The 21,576-nt window shown below is 48.5% G+C and overlaps 1 protein-coding gene across 11 annotated transcripts in view; it reads right to left on the bottom strand.

Moving 5' to 3' along the window:
- ZNF532 (zinc finger protein 532) overlaps positions 1-9,682 on the bottom strand; it is a 49,402-nt gene extending 39,720 nt beyond the window's left edge. For 3 of the 11 annotated variants that reach the window (XM_074855558.1, XM_074855559.1, XM_074855560.1), the window contains exons 1-2: positions 8,860-9,101; positions 7,125-7,234 (exon numbers count right to left, since the gene is read on the bottom strand). The gene's annotated coding sequence lies outside the window, so the exon portion shown is untranslated. Of the gene's footprint in view, positions 1-7,124; positions 7,235-7,685; positions 7,891-8,051; positions 8,264-8,387; positions 8,444-8,859; positions 9,102-9,583 lie in introns of those variants that run through there. The other 8 variants (XM_074855549.1, XM_074855550.1, XM_074855554.1 and 5 more) reach the window with 8 other exon arrangements.
- Between the last annotated feature and the right edge of the window lie 11,894 nt (positions 9,683-21,576).

Here is a 21,576-nt window from a genome sequence, read left to right as displayed (position 1 = left end):
GCAGTGCGTCCTGGAGCTTCTGCCCTGTTATCAGGGACTCCCGAGACCATCCTGAAGTACTGCTTTCTCACAGCAACTACTCGTGTCAATGTGAGGAAGGCTCAGGTACGCAGTGACAGAAATATCAACCGAAGAAATACCAGGGCTTAGAAGGAAATAGCTGCTTCTGATGGATTAATAAAGGCAGTTTTGTTTTATTACATGGAATTTTTGTCACTCCTCCTCAAGCCCTGTATCCACACCCATGCCAGGTGGAGGGACTCTAGCCCTGTGAGGAAAACCAAACCAAACTACCCTTTCACATACTCTGCCAAGATAGGGGTGGAGCAGAGAAACACACAGCAGAAAACATTTTTTCTCGCTTTCTAAACATTATTTATCTTGTAGCTTGGGCTCTAGGACAGCTGCAGATGGGGCACAGTATTCTCTAAAAGAAAGGCCAAGCTGCCTTTAAACTGCTGCTGAAATTAAAAGGTACTTTTTGGTGTAAAGCCAAGCAACTGTAAACACTCAAACCAGACTCATTTCGGGGAAGTTCAACAGCCTAATAAAGACAAGAAAACAGAATCACCTGACAGCTCCCAGACAGGTCATATCTCCAAACTGCTCAAAACTCTGATTTTTGTCTGCCAGGTACAAGAACAACTTCAAGCTTTCCAGGCCTAGCAATGACAAATAATCCTCCTCCCTTTCCAATACTTTTCCAGTTCACATTCTCTACACATGAAAGCTTCTAACTATCCTTTCTGGACCACAAGCACCATCTTAAATGATCAATTTTTATTCTTTTATTTCATCATTAACCTTTAAAGAACTGACCAACTTTTCCTCCTTGATACTCACCCTCCTGCTCATCCAAATCTTCACTGCTCAACCAAAAGTCTAGTGACTCTGTGCAAACTGCTGTAATGGTCTGTACTAGCCCCCTCTTTTCTACCGTATTAAATTCCTACCCTTTGCCTTCAAATCCCACATAACTGTCTACACTTACAATATGTAACTCCATGTTTTTGTTCAAACAACTACTCAGTTCAAGCTTCCCTCAGCAGCAAGTCTGTTCATTATTTAAGGAAACAGGAAAAAACGCGACTTTATTTTTCATCTACTTAAGGAATTCAAGTTCTTGTGACTACATTCCTTTACCTTCCCTAAACTCTTCCTACAGCTTTTACCTCCACTCACACTATGTACAGTTGTGGACTGTTCACTCTTTAGGGCAGAGACCTTTTCTTTTGTATGTTCTTCAAAGACAATCAGCACTCTTTTCAGTACTGTGAAAACAAGAAGGTTGAGTCACCACTTTTCAGTGTCTAGCACGTGCTAATGTCTTGATCCTGGAAGAATACTTCTGGTATAACCATATATAACAATTATTCTGTTATAGTTAGACTGGTATAAATTACCAGTTAGACACACTATTCCAGAACAAAATTCTAATAATCTGGTGTAATTACTCCACTTCAAACACGAGTAATGATGCCTAAATAACACCATGCTCATTCTGGAACAAAATGCCTGAACAGGGAGTAGTACAAGCCTAACCAGCATAAAAGATTTTTTTTTTTTTTAAAAAAAAAGTTTCTGTATTGTTATGCCAAGAAATTTCATCAGGGAGAGAAGATTTAAGTGATTCAATCAGAATTACAGTAATACATATCCTAACATTAGGCAAACATCAGCCTAACACACAGGTTATGAGCAGTTCATTGGTTATTCAATATGTATCAGTAATTATGACTGACTAACACTTCTGATTATTTACTTTGAAAGTTGAGTATCTGAAAGAAAGACATAAGCAATATGCTAATACAACCACCAAACCTTCTTCAGGAAACGAGAACCACATCTCAAATCACAACTCGGTGTGGTTTGAAACACTCAGCAGGCAAGTAGGATACGCAAGAGGCCACTTTAACCACAATCAGCAATGTCTATCACATTCACATAAAATACAGGTTCCTTTTTCCTTATCAAGGTCCCATGACTTGTTACTGTTGCAAAACTCAGACAGATTCCTGCTTCCAGAAATACAACTTTCATAATAGGCACCATTTTGATTTCTTAGGATAATGGTCCTGTTTATCATCCATACTATCAACAGGGTCATGCCAGTCCTTATGTAAACATCTTTGTGAAGTATGGGGTGTTTTACAGTTAAAATTTATACCAAGCAATCTGCTATTTCAACTCTATACACTGTATCTATTTGCCTTTTTTTTTTTTTTAAAAAAAAGAGAAAAATCCGATTTGTCTCCATGCATGAGCCTCAAAGAGTAAGAGAAATCTGAATTTGCACTTCTGGTTTTCTAAGAGCATATTCTACCAATTTTCCTCCTCCCTCCTACCCCTCAAAAAAGCTTTGGAGGGTAAGTATTAGCCCAGTATTTCAAGTATTAAAATTTTTAGCTTTTTTTTTTTTTTCCCCCTCAATGCAGTAACCTTGCTGTTGACAGTTTCAGAAAAATGTTAAGATTTATTCTTTACTAGCCCAAAAAAGTTTTCAACAGGCATTTCACAGAATCTCAGAATAGCTGAGGCTGAAAGGGACCTCGGGAACTCCAACTCCTCTGCCCAAAGCAGGCTCGGCTACAGCAGGACCCTCAGGACACTGTCCAGCCAGGTTTTGAGTACTTCTCGAGATGGAGATCCCAAAACCTCTCAAGGCAGCGGGTTCCAGCATTTCACCACCCTCACAGTAAAAAAGATTTAAATCACTAACTAGCATCCAGACCTACTCACACTCACTTGCCTTGCCACCCACTTACGACAGTATCTAAATGCATTTTCAGAGCGCACCACCAACCAGAAGCCAGCTAGAGAGCATTATCAGATAGATCACTGCCCACCGGCTGCTGATCCAGAGCACCATCCCAGCTCACGCCATGGTCGGGTGGAGCATTTTGGGATCGGGGCAGGGAGTGAAGCTACCCAAAGCTCTGCTAGTGGCTGTGATTTATAAGGCTGTCCCTGCGGCCTCCTTCCACAGCGGACAACACCGGCTGACATTTGACTTTGATCTACTTCCACGTGAGCTGTACAACTAAGATGCTATAAACAAATTGGGATGCCGTAAGGAGGAAAAAAAATTGAATGCCAACCTTTCTCAACTATTAATCCAAAACATTGTTCAGTATCATACACAAAAGACAGTATTATTTTAGAAAAATTACTAAAGTATTTACCAAACGGTAAAAAAAATATTTAACAAACCCATTCCTCCACTCAGTCTTTCATTCATCTAGTTCTAGAATACCACAGAAGCCTGTTAATCCACACACTGGCTGCAGGCGTTGTTTTAAACTACCAAATGCTGAAAACAAACAAGCAATAAAACTACCAAAGTCAATGAATTACCAAGTGTATTCTGTTGATTTGAATAAAAGTGCAGTTTGTTTGTAATTGTTTACAATGTTTTTAACTTTTCAATTCAGGAGTGTCTTCCATACAAATTTTGGAGATCCAAAATCACATCCGCCAGGAATGAAAGCAATGGCAGCAAATCACATTTAGGATGGCAGAAGATGGAAGTGATAGAAAAGATCACAGAGATACCGAATGGCACTTGGACCACGTTCGTGGGGCGTTGCTATAACCTGGCGCAGCTACAGACCTACCCTGCGTGTGCACACACATTGTCTTCTCCTGGTAAACAAAATCATCTGGGAGTCCCAGAGGCCACGAGAATGATCCTTATCTCCACGCACAGAAGGCAGATGCAGTTGCAGCCAGATTAAAGCTTAAGAACTTTTGTTGCCTTGTTCGCTGTTAATTCATACAGGCACAACTTTGTCCAATGGATCCAGGTTTAGAGCCTTAGGAATGCAAGATCCCTGCAGAGGAGTCTCTTATTCAGTCTTTAATGCAAGGTAGGACAAAATGCTCTCTGTGCTTATGGCTCAGCTGAGTTTTGCAATTATGTTACCAAGCCACCTCAAACCCACAAGACAGCCCCAAAAGGAGCCCGAGTTGTTTTACAACCATAAGCATGTTACCGTTGTTTTCAAAACATATCCAACCCTGTAGCTGATTACAAAAGAGCAGGCAATTGCCTTTGTCCTCTTTCCTACTATATCCTGCATCTGATTATGGATCCTTCTTATCTGACCTGTTAAAAGATGAGCCCTTTTCCCCTGCAATAGGGGAAAGTAAAAACAGTTCTTGAGAATTTTTGTTTGTCTTCTCCAGCAAATTTCCACAAGGTTTTTTTAACAGCCAAGATAGAATTACTTGTAGTTTATGACTCCTCAAAAGCCTTATCTTGTAGTCCGACTCCTCCATTTTTGAATCTTCTTATTTTTTTGCAAAATGGATATCTCAGGTTCTCTTTGGGAAGGAAGAGAGGGGTTATCTTCTGAAGCCTGTTCACTTCCTCATCTCACACTACCACTGAACCACCTCCAACCACATGCGCGACTGGTTCAAAGTTCACCTCTATCAGCCTTTGGCTGGCAAAAAGAACAGGGATATTTCAGCACACGAGCAAGGTATCTCCTCTCCCACGCCATATGGAGCTCAGTGGACCATCTCTAGCTACAGCTGGCCAAATGAAAACTACCTGTATTCATCAAGAGATTCAGTTCAGGTTTTTAGCCTAGCAACTTCCCAAATTCCTCTAAAATGGAGATGAATTCACAAAAAGCAGGTAAATCCCCATACCATTCTTTGCACTCTACTTAAAAATGAATTATAAAAATGGCTTAATTTTGTACTTCTACATGTCAAATGGGCTGGGGCAGTAACATGTGAATAATTCCAATGTACAACAATCATGAATAAAATTTTGAGATTCCCAGTTTAATGTAAATTTGAATCACGTTCTAAATGACACTTGCTTCCTGCCTATGTCCTTTAATGTACTTTAAAGTGGATAGCAATTCTTGCTCAGAAACGGCATGAAGCAGCTGCCAACAGTCTCGGTGAGAGCACTCCAAGTTGGGCAGGGCCCGCCTGTGCAACACCAGCAACAAACAGGCCCTAAATCAAGTTTTGGGGTTTTTTAAAACATACATTCTCAGCGATCTGTATGCATATTTGTATTTTAACACACATTGACATTTCTAAGAAAACCAAAGTTATTTAATTCATTCAAAAGAGGCTTCTTGGAACTTGATAAATCATTACCCCTGTTCTCAAGATCAAATACCTGAGACAAGCCTCAATGTAAAATGAGATCACAACTGCTGATACAGAGGACCAGCCCTCCAACATTAAGCAGTGTTTTCTGCTGGAAAGCCAGCCTACATGCAAAATCAGAATCATCTGGTGAAGAGCATTTACAAATATTATTAGACTAAAAGAAATAAAACTCACCAAGAACACTGCAGACTCCAGCATCTATTCAGGTTTCTCATCTTACAGCCTACAAAAATCCCTGCAAATTCAAAACCTCCTTTGCTAAAAACAAAAATTCATAGTACAGATCGTGTTCAAAAATCCAAACAAAACAGATACATCGGATTTTGTGACAATTCAAGAACTTGCAATTTTAAAACTTCTTACTATTCTGGTCTAAAGAAAAAAAAAATCTAAAAGGTGCTCTCTTGTAACATATGAATTTTAGCTGACACTTGGAAAAGAACATGCATCAGCATCAGCAATAGCTACTATTCCTATCATGCAACAAGAATTCATGTTTGCAAGCATAATTTTCCTACAGATGTCTATAGTCAAATATAGAACCTCTGCATCCAACTTACGAAAAATAGGAACAGAAATCAGCACAGTGATCTGTCAGGCATTTTGCTCCACCAAACAAGCTATTTACTGCCCTATCAAATCTGAGAAACCACACATTGTAGCTACATTAAAACCCACAAAACCGTCATTTCAGGCTAAACATTGGCATGATATTTTCACTTTTCTACAATTAATATCTAAATACCTTACGTAATCTACTGCAGTCAGAAACAGAGGTTCTCTTGTATTGTCACTCTCTGATGCAGGCACCCTGCCTACCATCAGCCACCATACAACTTACCCAATATCCACAACCTCTCAAGGTTTTTAAGACTGTCTATTCTGCTGAGCACAGAGGAAAAAACACCCTAATTTCACACTAGAACAGAACATTTTCAATGTTTTGCCTCCATATTTATCTTGACTGTAGACTACCAAACCAGGTAACACAGTCAGGACTGGTCAGATTTTTTTAAAAAAATCATACTGGTTAAGATGCTAGGGTTGCTGATTTCCTGTTATAGGAAGTAACAGTTCTAGCACAAGAATCCCCAAGGCAAAATGTTTAGTGTTCCAATGTGTAAGCTCTAACAGCCTTTGTTCTTCCCTTTGCTATATTCATTACTGCTTTCTTATCTCTCCCCCTCTCCCGCTCTCTGAATCCTTCGGCTTTCACTGTAAGAATCAAATGCCAGCTCAAAATTTATTTTTTAGATGAGAGGGGGAAAAAAAAAAAATCCTATCCATTATCCCTTGCTTTGAGTCAAAAGTAGTCATCCCTCAGGAGCTGATGCACTGCCCATCCGGTTTCCTATTCTTATTTCATTACTGCACAATATTATAATTCATGCCACTAATAACCCACTGGAGCTCCATCAAACCCCTAAAATACATCTTTCCACTTGGCTGCTGCAAAATCCTCCCTGGGTTACAACAGTTTAAGAAACACCAGCCATACTATTTATTCTACATGTTTTTTTCTGTGTAGGCTACATTAAGTACATGTTTAACACTGAAGACCTTAATTCAGAAGCAAGTATCCGGTTACTCGGATATGGCCAAACAAGCAACCTTTAAATATTTAGGCAGCAAATTCTGAATGTGTAATGCTGTAATACAACACAGAACAGTTCACTGCCATGTGGTCCACAATTTACGATTGTCACTCAGAGGCCTATTCCGTATATCTACGCTGTGAAAAAATGTATATCTGGATATAAGATATTTCAATGAAAATACTGTATTTAGCCAAGGTATCAGTAAGTCTTTGCAAGTAATAGCTTTAATCCTATTAAAACTGGAGGACGTTAATAGCATTTCCCCAGTAACACTTAAACAATTGTCTCCTTACTAACGTGCCAAGTGTGCAGTCAGGAGCCAGATTTACTTTTCACATACAGGTACCTTCATGCTATTGTTATATTCACACCCCAAACACCACATCTCACCTTGTGAACCTTGACCTTTGAAAGATTTTTTTAGCCAATGCTCAGTTACTGCCACAGATGCATTACCTCTGCAAATATGAAAGGGTTAAAGGCAGCCCCAATCAATAGGCCTACAAGGAGAAAAAAAAAAAAAAAGGAAAACGAGTATGCCTTACAGCATCTTTGCAATGCTTTTATGCACAATTCTACAACAACATTGTTTCCTTTTGGCCTTACAGAAAGGCACAGCCTCCCCCCCCCCCCCCCCTTTAACATCTCCTAAAGAAGAAAACCACAAGACAGCACCCTGTAAATAAAACAGCATGCAAAGCAGCATTCTTCAGTCACAAGCATAACTACAATTACAAATCATTCAATCAATTTTATTCAGTTTAGTTTTAAAATAGACTGCATAACCAGTGTCCCACCCTTGCAAAGCAAAAATATTTTAATAAGGGTCATAAATCTCAGCTCTTGCCCATTCCTTAAGCATAAAAAGGCACGAAAAGCCAAAGTAATCTCAGTTACTGCAAATATGTACATTTACATACAGAATCCTTTATGACTATATTAGCCACATACCAGTGCTGTGTGTCTAAAGTGTGCATTCACATACTGTTTTGGGATGGTATCTTTCTGCAAGCTCCTCTGCTTTTGGCTGCCATGAAGGGAGGAAGCTATCCCACTGTAGTAGCTCAGTGACTGCATTGTGTTCAGGAGCTGATCTGCCTCAAACCAGTTCCAGCCGGTTCTGGTCACCCTACATAAAAAGCTATGGCAACCCTCGCTGAGTTGCCAACAAGTCCCTGAAAATCGCAGGGGCCGTTTCTGCTGGGGCGGCGGGGCCGGCGGCAGGGCTGCCCCCCGGCTCCCCTCGAGCCCGGCCCGCGCACCCCCGTGCTCCCCAGAGCCGCCCCACACGCTCCCTTCCTCTCCTCCCCCACTTACCTCCCACAACCTGGCTGAAAGCTGTGAGTGTGTGCGTGCCTGTCTGTAGCTAACAAAGAGACCGCAATAAAAATCCTCACAGGATCTCTCTTGCAGCACCAGGCAGGCTCGGCCACAGGCGGGGAGCCAGGCTGCTGACCCGGGGCGCTCCCCCCTCCGCTCCCCACGGCGGCCGCGGATCGGCGTCACCGCGGCCCCCTCATGCCCACGGCCCTGGGGCGGCCGCTGCGGGTCCCCTCCCGCCCGCCCTCCCCGCTCCCCGCTGCATCTGGGGCCGCGCGAGCGGCATTTTCTCTCCCCTGCACAGCGCTGCTACAAAGATCCCCACGCACGCACCTCCCTCCCCTCAAGAAATCCATTTCCGCAGCAGCGAGATGCCTGCAAAATAGTTCCTTTGCCCCCTCCTCGCAACACCCGACTTGGCTGCTGAGCTGTTGTTTTTTTTTTTTTTTTTTTTTAGCTATTCCGCTCTCCTGGAGGCACCGAGAGAAGAGAAGCCGCAGCCCCACGCCCGGCCGCCCCCCCACGCCCAGGGCTGCGGGGGAGGCCGGGGCGCAGCCTGCGAAGATGGCTGCTGGGCGCAGCCGCCTGCTCGGCCCCGCGGCTCCCGCCGGGGCGGCTCCTCGCCAAGGTCACGGCTCCCCGTGGGGCCGCGGCCCCTCCGGGGGAGGGCCCGCGCCCCCCCCGCCCCGCGGCAGCGCAGCGCCTCGCCCGCTCCCCCGCTCTCCTCGGCCGCCCGGGGCCTGCGGGGCCGATGCTCGCCCCGCACCCCGACGGTGCTCGCCCCGCTGCTGTCGTGGCTACTCACCCTCGCACTGGGACCACCAACAGCCTCCTATGTGCCGAGCCCCGTCCTCGCCGGGGTCTGCCGTGAGACGGGGGCTCCCCGGCCAGGCTGTGCCCCGAGCGAGGCCCCGCGGCTCTCCGGGCTGCACCTGTAACTGTTAGCAAAGGTCTCGGGCACAACCCTTCGCCCCCCCTTCCCCTGCGGAGAGAGCGCGGCTCTGGCACTCTCTCCCCAGCCCTCACCCCCACCCCGTGCTGGGGGAGAACCACCATCTTCTGCCGCTGCCTGCGCGCCGCCGGCCGCCCCGGCGCTCCCTCAGCCCGGGCTGCTCCCGCCTCGCCGGGCCGCCGCGGGCATCTCGCTGACGGGCCGCGGCCCCCTCCCCTCAGCGCCCCCCCGCCACCGCCCCGGGCCCGAGGTCGGCCCTACCCGAGCGGGCCCGGCCGAACCCGGCCCGGCGGGGGCCTCCTGGGGAGGGGAGGCCGCGGCAGGGAGGAGGCGGCGGGACGGCGACGTCCGAGCGACCCCCCTCTCCCCCCCCCACCCCACACACCCATACACACACACACACCCCGCCGAGCCGCCCGCGGGGCTCCGGGCAGCGGCCCGCGCCGAGCCGAGCCGAGCCGAGCAGGCCCCGCAGGCCGCTGCTGTGGCGGGGCCTGCGCGCGGCGAGGCGGGAGCCGGGCCGGGAGGACGGCGACCCCCCACCGCACGCCGAGTCAGCGCCCCCATGCAAACACACCTGCTGCGGGCCGGCCCGGCCCGGCTGCGGCTCCGGCCCCGGGCGGGCGGGCTAAGGGCGGCGCGGCCTGGCCGGGAGATGGTGGAACATAATGGCGGGGAGGCTCAGCCGGGACTGAGGAGAAGGTGGGGGTGGGGGTGCCTCGGCTTGCACAGATGGGGGAGACGCTCCCGTGTGATTCCGTGTGAAACGGCTCCCTGGAGTGTGCCGGGGGCGGGGAGGGCTGCGGGGCTGCCGCTGCCTCACAGCGCGGCGCGGGCAGGCGCCGGGGCCGGGCAGGTCGCGGCCTCCCGCAGCCCGGGGCGGGGGGGTGTGTGTGTGTGTGTGTGTGTGTGTGCGGGGGGGCGATGGCTCCCGGCGCTGCCGCCCAGCCCAGCCGCCCGAGGAGGCCCGGCCCGGAGCGGGGCCGTTCCGATCCCTGACCCCGGGCTGCGCCGCGGCCCCGCCGAAGGGCGCGGGGCCGGCCCGGAGCCGCGGTGCCCTACGGGGGGGGGGGGGTGGGGGCGCGCCGGGCCGGGCCGATTCCCCCGGGCCAGGAAGGCTTCTCCCTTCTCCCTTCTCCCGTCCCTCCCGGCGCACCGGGCCGCGCAGCGCCCCGGGGGCAGCGCCCTGGGAGAGGCCAAGGCGGGTCAGCGGGTGTGGGGGTGTGTACCTCCCGCCGCGCTCCATCACCCGCCCTTCGGTTCTGAGTCAACAAAGCACGAGAGCAATGACCGCTTACCGGCTCGGACGGGTCGCATGCTTCCCCAGCGTGGCCCCGCAGCATGGATCCTCGCGACGCCAGGCCAGGCCGCTGCTCCGGCCGCTGGTGCAGGTGTGATGGCGTGGCCACGGCGAGGGACACAGCACAGCTCCGCAGCGAGGGATGAGGGACACGGCCTGGTGAGGGACGCGGCACAGCTCCACGGCGAGAGATGAGGGACACGGCACGGTGAGGGACACGGCACAGCTCCATGGCGAGGGATGAGGGACACGGCACGGTGAGGGACGTGGCACAGCTCCATGGTGAGGGATGCCACACAGCTTCGTGGCCTGGCCCTCAGCAGGGCCACGCTGGCTGTCGCCTCCCTGGCCACACGCTTCGGGGACCTGAGCCATCTTAGCACGTGGCAACACTTAAAAAAGTCACAGCCTAGAACTTTGTCCTGTATCGATGCTGACGTACCTCACAGAAAAAGATTAATGTGAAATGATTAGGTCCTTCCTGGAGATAGAGTGGAGGTTTTGGCTATCACCTCTTGTGACAAGTTGCGTTTGGTAATAGGCTTTTGTTTGCTGTGAAGCAACCTGGCGTTAATGTCCCTGTTACACCTTTTAATATGAAATTTCCTCCGTTTCTGTCACAGAATAGCATATTGTACAAGCATCCAGCATGTTTTCTAGAATTTAAAGTTTCACATGTGAATCACTTTACTGGATCATATTAATGGCTTTAAACATGTAACACCGATCTCAAGTTCATGCTTGTAAGCTTGGTTTTTACAGACTATATAGATGATGGCTACACATTCTGGTTGCAATCATGGTGTTTTATCAACATCTCTGTTGGTAGGCAGCAAAGCCCCCAAGGCCACCTGCATTCGTACTGTGTGTGAAGACGCTGCTGAGGGGAGGCTGCGCCCACGGGGGCGATGGGGCAGGTCTGGCCCCGGCTGCTCGCACCCAGCAACGGGACTGCACCAGGTACGAACTCATACGTGTTCCGAGACAGCACCAACTGCTCCATGGCCATCTGTGGGAACTGGTGAGTCTGACAAGTCTATAGAATTTGAATATATTGATTTGGTAATTTATATGACAAATAAATGGATTTGTGTTCTGCACTAGTTTTAACGTTCAAGAAGGGCCGTGGAATTCAGCTCGCACCAGCCTAGGGCACATCCTGCAAGTGACTTGTAGAACGAGGCTGTAATATTTGTAACACCCTGTTTCTTCCCCATTAACTACTAAACTGATTTGATAAAGTGAAAACTACAGTCTGTTTTCTTACACTGCATTTCTGTGGTCGGCTTGCGTAATAGTATAAAGATGGCAGCTGCTACTACGGCTTTTGTATTAATATCTGAAATGTTAATTGATTTCACAGTTTATACATGGCATAAAGGTCCTGGTGCATGCTGTCTTTCAGACAGATTTACTTGTTTTCCTTCCAGCCAGGTGTCCGTGACATCCCCATAGCAGAAAAAGTCTGTCACCCTAAGTATTTGACTTTCAGAAAATAAAATGAAGAGAATTCTAAGTATCATTTACAAGCGGTGCCAGACTGAGAGCTCTTCTGCAATGGCTTTTTAGTTCAGACACAGGCAACTGCAATGCAAGTGTCCCTGCAGTGTTGCTTCTGCTCTGTGAGGCTTCGGTGGGTGTTTCAGCATGTTGACCTTACACCTTAGATCTCAGATTTAGGCCTCAAGTCACCTCAGGAGCACCGTGACTCTGCCGGTAAAGCTGTTTCGGTGAGCTGCTGCGGAGGCAACGGGTGGTTTGAAGTTACTCCAGCCCTTCCAGAGGTGGGAACTGGCATCCCTTGCTTTATCCTGTCACAGCAGCTGGGGCTGTGCCAGGACGTAACGTGAATTAGGAGAGTTTTGGTTCCCAACAGCTGCTGAATCTTCACCCTCAAAGTTTCCATCTGAAAATACTTCCTTACTGCGTTGCAGCCAGCCAGAAGCACCACGCCGTGGCCCCTGGCTGTGCGGGGAAGGAGGAGAGCCCGAGGGCAGCTGCAGAGGGACAGCGGGCTGGAAGGGCCCATGCTGCCAGCAGCGTGGTGCTCCGGCCGCACCCGAGAACCCGGATCACACCAGGACTGTGAGTGACCACAACAGGTCCCGTTGGCTCCCCCCAGATGCTGCCATACACCCATCAGAACCAGGGGCGGGAGAAATTCCTCTTTTCTAAGAAGATTCTGTTTTCTCCGCTGGCTTTGCAGTGGCTGGGACCAAAGCCCCTGACGCTGCCCTCGCGGTGCAGAGTCTCAGTCAGGACAAATGAAACCACCAGCGCATTCCTTCCGCTTTGACCCCAGAACGGTGCCGAGACGGGATCTCCCGGGATCTCCCGGCCACCTGCGCAGACAGAGCAGCGAGCTTTGCCGTGGGGCCGCACACTACCGATTTCCTTCTCCAGGAACGGAATCTTTAACCCCACCTCTCCTTTTCCCTGACGAAAGGCCTCCAGTACATCCCGCTATTACTTCTCAGCAGTCAGCAAGGAGTGCTGCCAAGTCAAAACATTTTCCCTTTGATGCTGCAGTGAATGCTGAACTTGTGTGCAATAATAACTTAATTATTTAACTTCTGAAGTATTTTAAGGCTCTTGAAATCCAGAACTCTAAAATGTGGTGTATCCATCCCACACTTTCTGTACAGGAATCAGTTTTAACTGTATCGAATATAAATAGCGACAAACACGGCTTTTGCACATTAAAAGTGTGCTGGGGCCAAAAATGATTTTGCAGGTGGACTGATACAATAAAAAATAAGGTCAATTTACAATTAATTTTTTTATGTCAGAATAAACAATGCCCTTTTTGTCCTCTCCCAGATTTGTTTGTTGTTTTTAATGAATAACAAAACATTTCCTTCCTGGGTAGCGAAACATTCTTAGCTTAAGCAAGAAGGGTAAGACACAGATTCCATATTTTCAATCCTAAATTTCTTTTTTAGACTAAAAGCTTTACAACTTCTGACAAAAAACTTAATACTATCTGTTACTTCAGTTGCTTTTTTAGGTTTTCACCTTAAAATTTCCTGTATCATATTATCCACGAGAGCAGAGCAGAAGCCTGCATTTCTTGTTTTAGAATAATTGTGTATTTCTTATTATCACTCTCTACAATGCAACAGTACTTTTCTTTAACCACTATATTTAAACATTCAGTATTGAAAAAAACCCAGCTTACAACTAAACTTCCCCTTTTTGAGATCCTCCTATTACTATTCGCTGGATATTTTCTTGGCAGAAAAAAATTCAATTTCCTTTCCTGCTTATTTAAATAAGTCTCCTACCATATTTTGGACTAAAAGCTCTAGGATTGCTTTTAGAAAGATGAGATTTATTATAGGAAAGGGATTTCATACGAGATAAGATGAAGGGCTTCATCTTATCTCGTATGAGATCTTATATTCTCTTAGGGAGAAATCTGTAACCAGACTCAAAATACATCTTAAGTACTACTGAGGTCAAGGAAAATTAAAATCTAGGATGATTTTGAATGGAAAATGCCTCTCATTCTAGTAAACGGACAAACATATGACAGACACACACAAACCTGCATCCACATCCACAGACTCTGAATTACAGATTTCTCTGTTAAGATAGCTTCTGGCCCAACAGCACGCTAAACCCTACATTTGTCACGCAACATGTTTATCGGAGCGCTGTAGCGCTGTGGCACCTGGCCATCTGGTAGACTCCAGAGCTCTGATTTATAGCCAAGACTCGACCCACAGGCAGTCGGGGGTGTTAAAATTCACCTCATATCTCACACTGGATGCCTGGATCTAATCTGCAGCTCACCAGACTCCACACACCCACCAGCTCGCCCTTGGGGGCTGCGTTACACCCTGTCTCGTGCCTGCGCCGTGGCACTGGTCCGCATCCGGGCCGGCTCTCACGTGGCCAGGGCGACAGCAGCATCGGAGCAGACCTCCTCCCCACTGCTCCGTGGTTATGTCATTCCTGGGATTTTGGGGAGTCAGGTTTGCTCCTCTGCAACCTCCACACCTTCATTTCCTACCTCCTACGACATGCTTGGCTGGAGGGATATTCTGGTAGATGGTGCTTTGCTTCTGTGCTTGGGATCCTGTGGGGAACAGAGCAAGGAGAGAAAGACACCAGACGCCACCACCAGCAGCGTGAGCGAGGCGCCAGTCGGGGTCCCTCCTGCCAAGCGCATGAGACCTATGGTGAAACCAGTTAATCCAGGTGAAACCAGTTAATCCAGGCCAGGCGTCAGGAGCGAGTGACCCCGCTGCTGCAAGGAAAGGTTTGCTGCGCCATGGAGGGCAAGTATAACCCATAAATATAAACAGATATGTTTATATATGCCCATGTATAGCATATACATATTTGAAAATGATGCTGAATTAGATTTATGGTCAGAAAGTGAGAAATCTGTTGAAACCCATTCTTAACTATAGAATTTTTTCTTCAAAGTTGAGCTGTCTTCCTTGGCCTTTTCTCCCTGTTATAACTGGCTCTGAAGACCATCCGTGTTTCAGAGCAACAAGAGGAAGAGGAGGAAGAGAAAAGGCGTAAGAAGTAGCTACAACCCAAGATAAATGGCCGTAGTCTCAGGGCAGGAAGAAATGTAAGAATATAACGTTAAGGCAGTGTCCGTGGGGCAGGCAGCGCTCAGATAATACCTGCTGCAGGACCAGTGCTTGTGCCCCCAGCAAACACTGCCCACAGCTACGGAACAACATCTCCACAACAGGCAATCTCCCCCGGATTTAAAGAATGTATTGGACAAAGGCTAATGGCTACCCAGAGAAGTTGCTAACTCTTGTTATCCATTTGCAGAAGAGAATCTCTAACTATGAAGTGAACGTTTGCAATGTCCAAAGAGCACAAGGAGTCAGAAACCCTAATAACTCTCAGGATGTTAAATGCTGGAAAGAACAGAATACAGTAATGTCTTGAACAATAAGAGACTGAGACTTTTAATCATCTGTAGAAGAGATGCTGAGTTTAGATATAATACAAAGCCAGGAGGATTTGACAAGGCTTAATAATTCTTTTTTTCTGTCTGTTAACAAACCAGAGCAAACTAATCATTATCCAAAGAAATCACAGTTAGTTAGCAAGGATTGTGGGCTTAAAATGGTTCTGTAAGTAAGGGAGTTACAGTCAAGACCTCAGCTCTTCCACACACACCAAGAGGTGTAAGCGTAACGCTGCACTGGAGAGTCGTGGCTCCCGTGCAGAGTGTCCCTGAACCGCCGCAGCCCTGGCAGCCGTGCAGGGCTTCCTGCCCCCGTGCAGAGGCAGTTAAACCTCCCAACGCCGTGGCCAGCCGACACGGCGCCAGCCCTCGTCCTGAGGCCTCAGCAAGGGCAGGGGCTGTGGCGGACGTGCTGCCGTGCCAGCGGCAGCAGCTCTGTCCCCGCTGCAGGGAGCCGCAGCTCTGGGCTGCAGCTGCTGCCCATATCCCAGAGCTGGTACACAGGCCATGTGCCTGCGACACTCGCTGGCTGGTTGTCTCCAAGCTACCAAGAGGTGGAACTGGTATTCGTGGCAGATGTGACTTGGCTGGCATTCTGGCTTGCATTATCCCTGCTTTCTGCACACCCCCAGCCTATTCTTAGAACCACAGAATCACAGGATGGTTTGGGTTGGAAGGGACCTTTAAAGATCACCTAGTTCCACTCCCCTGTCCTGGGCAGGGACACCTTCCACTAGCCCAGGTTGCCCAAAGCCCCGTCCAACCTGGCCTTGAACCCTTCCAGGGAGGGGGCAGACACAGCTTCTCTGCGCAACCTGTGCCAGGGCCTCACCACCCTCACACGGAAGAACTTCTTCCTTAGATCTAACCCAAACCTGCTCTCCTTCAGTTTAAAACCATTGACCCTAGTCCTGTCTCCACAGGCCCTGGTAAAAAAATCTCTCTAAATCTTTCTTATAAGCCCCCTTGAAATTCTTCTCCATCTGAACACCCCCATCTCCCTCACCCTTTCTCCACAGCAGAGCTGTTCCACCTCTCAGATCATTTTTGTGACTCTCCTCTGGACCCGCTCCAACAGGTCCACGTCTGCTTGCACTGGGGACCCCAGAGCCGGACACACGAGAGTGGAGCAGAGGGGGAGAATCCTCTCCCTGGAGCTGCTGGCCCCGCTGCTGCTGATGCAGCCCAGCACACGGCTAGCTTTCTGGGCTGCAAACGCACAGTGCCAGTCTTGTTTTGTTCTGCACTAAGATACCTTTAAACAAAGGAAATTGTTTATAGAATCTATACTAGCCACATAGAGGCCCCACTGAACTATTATTTGGTATATATGGGAATGCAACACACCATGTACTGCAGCAAAAGGAGCAGCGTAAGGGTGAAGTGGAAGGCGTGTGGGTGTGCGGGCAGGAGCTGCACGAGGGACAGCACACACCACATCAGAGCCATCTGCCCAGCAGGACGGAGGAGCACTGCAGGCAGCCAGACCTGGACCTGGGCTTTCCCAGCCATCATGGCACAAACTCAACCCTCCACCTGCATCACCAGCAAGTTACACAACAGCACCACATGCACACTGCAAAATGTAAGGCTAATGGGTTTTCCCATGAGCACTACGGTCTTTTCCGCTTACTAACACCTTCCGAATGCTGGGCCAGAAACCCCTCCGTCAGCTTTCTCTTCAAGCATTAGCCACCTGCGTGATTAACATCCAGTATAACACAGCTCATCAGCCTAGGACATTGAAAAATGTCTGGTTTGTTCCCTTAACGTGCCATATGCATGGGGTTTGTTCCTTCCTTCTCCTGATATTTATTCAAGTATACATTATTTCTGAATTATTCATCATACAGTATCTGATTAGACTGTGGCTGTGCTGGCTCCCACTGCTTAATGAATGAGCCATTAGCCTTTTGCAGATGGTGCTATCAACAGCTACTTGAATGCTGTATGTTCCCCTGCATTTACACAGCCCTGTGAGCACAAGGGTAGAGCTGAACCTAAACACTGGCCGGGAGATGATTTTTTTACTCTAACATCCGTTAAGTGTCATGTCATGTACACACTCCCTGGCTCACCCGCTGTTGGAGTCCGTGGGATGGCCTCATTAGGCAGGAGCAGCACCTCATTAGGCACCTGTAGGAGCTATAGGTGGAGTTTCCACAGGGCACCTTCTGATGCAGGATGCCTCTTCTCTCAAGGCTGGAATCCTACAAACCAGACAAGGAGAGGAAGTATTTTTCCAACACTTAAATTTTGTTTTAGGCAGTATCTAATACAATTTTCTTGGAATAGAAAATCTTTGTGTAGTTGAGTATATATCCTACCAAACTAGCCATTACATCACTCCAAGCAGTGAAGTAAAAGTAGATAAAAAGAAATTGCTAGCAGTTATGATCATTTATGTATACAGTGTCTTTCTACACCAACGTGTCCTGCGAGGTTTGGTCACTGCTGCCATCTCAGAGCCACGGCTCACCCGCGAGAGCACACAGACACCGTCTGGGCGCTCCAGATGGTTTCTAACTTCAGGAGAAAGAAGTGAAAGAAGACACAGCACTAGATAACCCAAGCAGTGGGCTGAGAGAGGCGTAACGGGCACAGCGCACCGTTGCTTTGGAAAGGTCTTGGACAGATGTTGAAGACTTTATCTATTGAGCTGGGGAACGCTGCACAGCTCATGGCGCCAACGAGCCTGGGAAATTCAACCCAGAACACAGAGCGCGCCCACGTACACCTGCTCGGTGGGGTTCCTGCTGGCATCCTCAGGGCCGGCTAGGCAGCCTGGCACGAAGGAATGGGGCACCAGGAGACGATTCCTTGCGGCGTGCAGCCACCCCCCATCACTGGCAGCGAGGAGAGTCTGCCTCTCCAGGAGAGTTCAGCCAGGCACCGGCACTGCTTCTACCTCTGCCCTTCCACAGCCCACCCAGTAAAACAGAATAAACACATCATAAAATAAGGATAAAGGGGAATCCAAAACATCCAGAGCTGGACTGGAGCAAGTCGTCAGAAGAACTAAGCTTAAGCTGCTAGCAGCCAATTAAGAAACCTTTGCAGCTGGAAGAAGCTCAATTAGGTGTAGCATTGTTTCCAGCAACAGCAATATTTCTGCTACTTTTCTTCTGTTTACCTCAGGAAACGCTTAGGGATGAGGATGTCGGCAGCAGTTTATGGATGAGGATGTCGGCAGCAGCTTAGCCTGTCTGTGGTTGCTGATTTTAAGCTGCCTGTGATGTTCTTCCTACAATTGAAGCAAAAATAAAAATAAAGGCAGCTTGCTGATTTGCAGCCAGCACAGCCTGGGAGTCTTTCAAGCAATCTCCGACTTTCAGTGCTGTTACTTGGTATCTCCTGCTGGAGGAAGGACATCTGATTCATCACCACCAAAGGCTACAGAAGATGAGTCAGAATTATAAAAATTCCATTTAGTTTGTGCAACAACACTGCTTTCTATACTGAAAACTTCCTTTTCTGCTGCCATAAAGATCCCTCCTGAACAAACCCCTAAATATGCGGAGATCAGCGAACTGTCACCCAAACTGGGGCTGGTTGCTCGTGCGACCTGTTTTTCAGTATTTGTGGGGTCTCAGCTGTGAGAGCTGCAGGGCTGCGAAAAGCTTCTTGGCAGAGAAGCGTATCAGGTTGTGTGGAAAACCTCCTGAGAGCACTGACAGACACCCAAACCCTGTGATGAGTCGAATCAAAAGCAGAAATAACTTTGATCAAAACTTTTTATAAGATACGGGAGACATGCATGCACAGTTTGCATTTGAGTATCAAACTCCGTGTATATTGATTTAAAACCCTGGATTAAATCCAGAATACTTAAAATGTTGGCAAGCTCATATTTATGTTAAACAGTTAATAATAATAAAAAAATAATCCCCCAAGCCCCTTACAAGCTTTGTTCTTGTAGACATCATTTTTCCTAGTGATCCTTTTAAGAAAATGTGATTTTACAAATGGCTAGGAGACATCTAAATTCCTCAAAATGCTGTACTGACTGTCAAGAGCTCCACTTAATTTACCACCTGTGGCACAGGTGCTATTATAACCATTTCCATTTTTTTTTCAAATTGCAAATATTGCTGCCTCTACGGTGATTCTCCCACTGAACAGCATTTAATAACAACTGAGCTGGCTCCTGTGATAAGAGTTGTCCAGGAAATAAGTCAGGAACAAATGGAGGCCAGAGAGTTTAAGCAACACCTACTTTTGTCCTGAGAATTACTGACAGCAGATTACAATGAAAAACTGACAGTCTCCCCACACAGTTGCCAGTTATGTCAATGGTGAACTCACTATTGAAAATAATTCACAGGTGCTGGTGTTACACATCATTTAGTGGTTCTGTTGCAGCCATTGAGCAGCCGGGCTGGCTCTGAGGGGGGCCCAGGGGTGTCCCCCGCCTCGAACGCCAGCAGCAGGGAGCCAGAGCAACCACCACTTCTGCCCTGCCCCAGCCTCGCCTGAAGAGTTTGCTGCAGCAGGAAGACGGGCCAGGGATCAGCCCTGTCCCCACACACGGTCCTGCCAAGCACTTTAGACTGTGTCAGAGTTCAGCGGACAATTACAAATAGAACAAGGCAAGTTTCTTTTTGTAAAAATTTCTGAGGAAAGTGAAATGTCTGTAGCCATCATCCAGAGGCACTTTAAGGAAAGTTGCAGGTTTGCAGAGCTAAACAACAGGAACCAATAGCACTAATAGCTTGTTGGCTTGTGTTCTTCCAGCACCAGCTCGAGCCCAAGGTCTACTGCGAACAGTCCTCTAGCTCAAGCTGCATCTCCTGTCCTTACCAGTTAACTTAAACCATTACTGGGCTTTGGCATTACCCACACATGCACACTCTATCCTAGATAACTGCATGGATTAGCATGGTGATACGGAGGGAAGCCCTTCTGTACTGGAAACACCTGCTCCCTGCCTGGTGAGCGCTCTACTACCCTACAAAAGTCTTAAAAATACCCAACAACCTAAAACACCGAAACTGTTTTAAACCACATCCGGGTTAGGAAACACTTCTGCTCGCATAACGCATCACCCTGCAGCGTACCACAGTGCTCATCGGATGTGCCCAGCACTGGAAACACCTCGCTGCCCTTTGACAACGCCAGCAGGAGCCGCAGGAGGATCAAGGGCGACAGAAGAGGGAGGGGACGAACCTGGGGAGCATCCAGCCCAAGCACAGGCCCACCCCGAGGGTCTCCATGTTCAGCAGCAGCCCATGCTCAGTTTTATAAGCCTTCTCTGAGACACACTGCCAGCCTCTGGTGGCTTTCCCCTCTTTCGTACAACAGGGCAGGTGGTGAGGATCTTTTGGTTTGTGTCACATAAAAGAACAGATACAGGACGGTTATCTCGCTGGAGGGGTCTCCCAGTGACAGAGCATTATTCCCTGTGGGACACGAGGTGGCTGGCAGCACACCTCCACCCCCAGCTGCTCGGGCCTGGTCACCTTCCCATAAAATTAGCATTTTTTTTCCATGCACGTGATGGCTAACCGTTATCTACCAGGAGGACATCCGTTGCTGTCACCGGTGACAATATGGGGGTCTGACTGCATCTGCTGCAGCCCTGATTAGATTGTGTTTAATGGCAGGCTGCTGCCGGAGATTACAAGCAGGTCGTGGGCACTGGCTCCTCCAGCATCTGCACGCATTGTCTGCGGGGCTAATCCACCATTTCAGACCTGGGGTATCTTGCCTCTTTGTCCCTTCACCTCTCAGAAACCTCTTGTCTCAGAAATCATGCTCCCACGCACCCGCTGCTCTCCCACCACCCGCCGCCTGCCTACACCACGGGCTCAGCACCTGTGGCTCTGTCCCACCCTGGGCCTTGTCGTGCGGCTACCGGCCTCTGCATTGCCTCCTTCTCCCCTGCCAGCACGTCCCGAGGTGGCGGGGGGCAGGCGGGGGATGCTGCCACCCTTGGGGCAGCAACCCTGAGGAAACTCTCAGAGGTTCTGGCTGCACAGAAAGACCTCATTTTCACAGTATTTCAGTAGAACTGAAGTTCCCAGAAACAGCGCTTACACAGCATAACCTTACTAGCCCAGTACTGGAAATCTGTGCCGCTACCCAGACTCCTGCCAGGAATGAGCCCCTTGCCCCACTCCCAGCCCTCCACGTCAGAGCAGTTCCAGTGGTGGAACTGAGCAACTGGAGAAAGAATTACAGCTTTACTGGTGTTAACCATGTGTTATCCTATATGTGTGTGTGTGTGCTTAGAGGAACACCAGAACCAGAGTATCTGTTACTGAATCTTGACGGAGCTGTCCCCAGCCTCAACAGGAACAATGGGCTCCCCAAACACGTATGCACATTG

Source organism: Strix uralensis, chromosome Z, assembly GCF_047716275.1.
Source record: "Strix uralensis isolate ZFMK-TIS-50842 chromosome Z, bStrUra1, whole genome shotgun sequence".
NCBI classification, from domain to species: Eukaryota; Metazoa; Chordata; class Aves; order Strigiformes; family Strigidae; genus Strix; species Strix uralensis.
The sequence above is the reverse complement of the archived record's forward strand: the minus strand, read 5'-3'. Positions and strand labels throughout refer to the sequence as shown.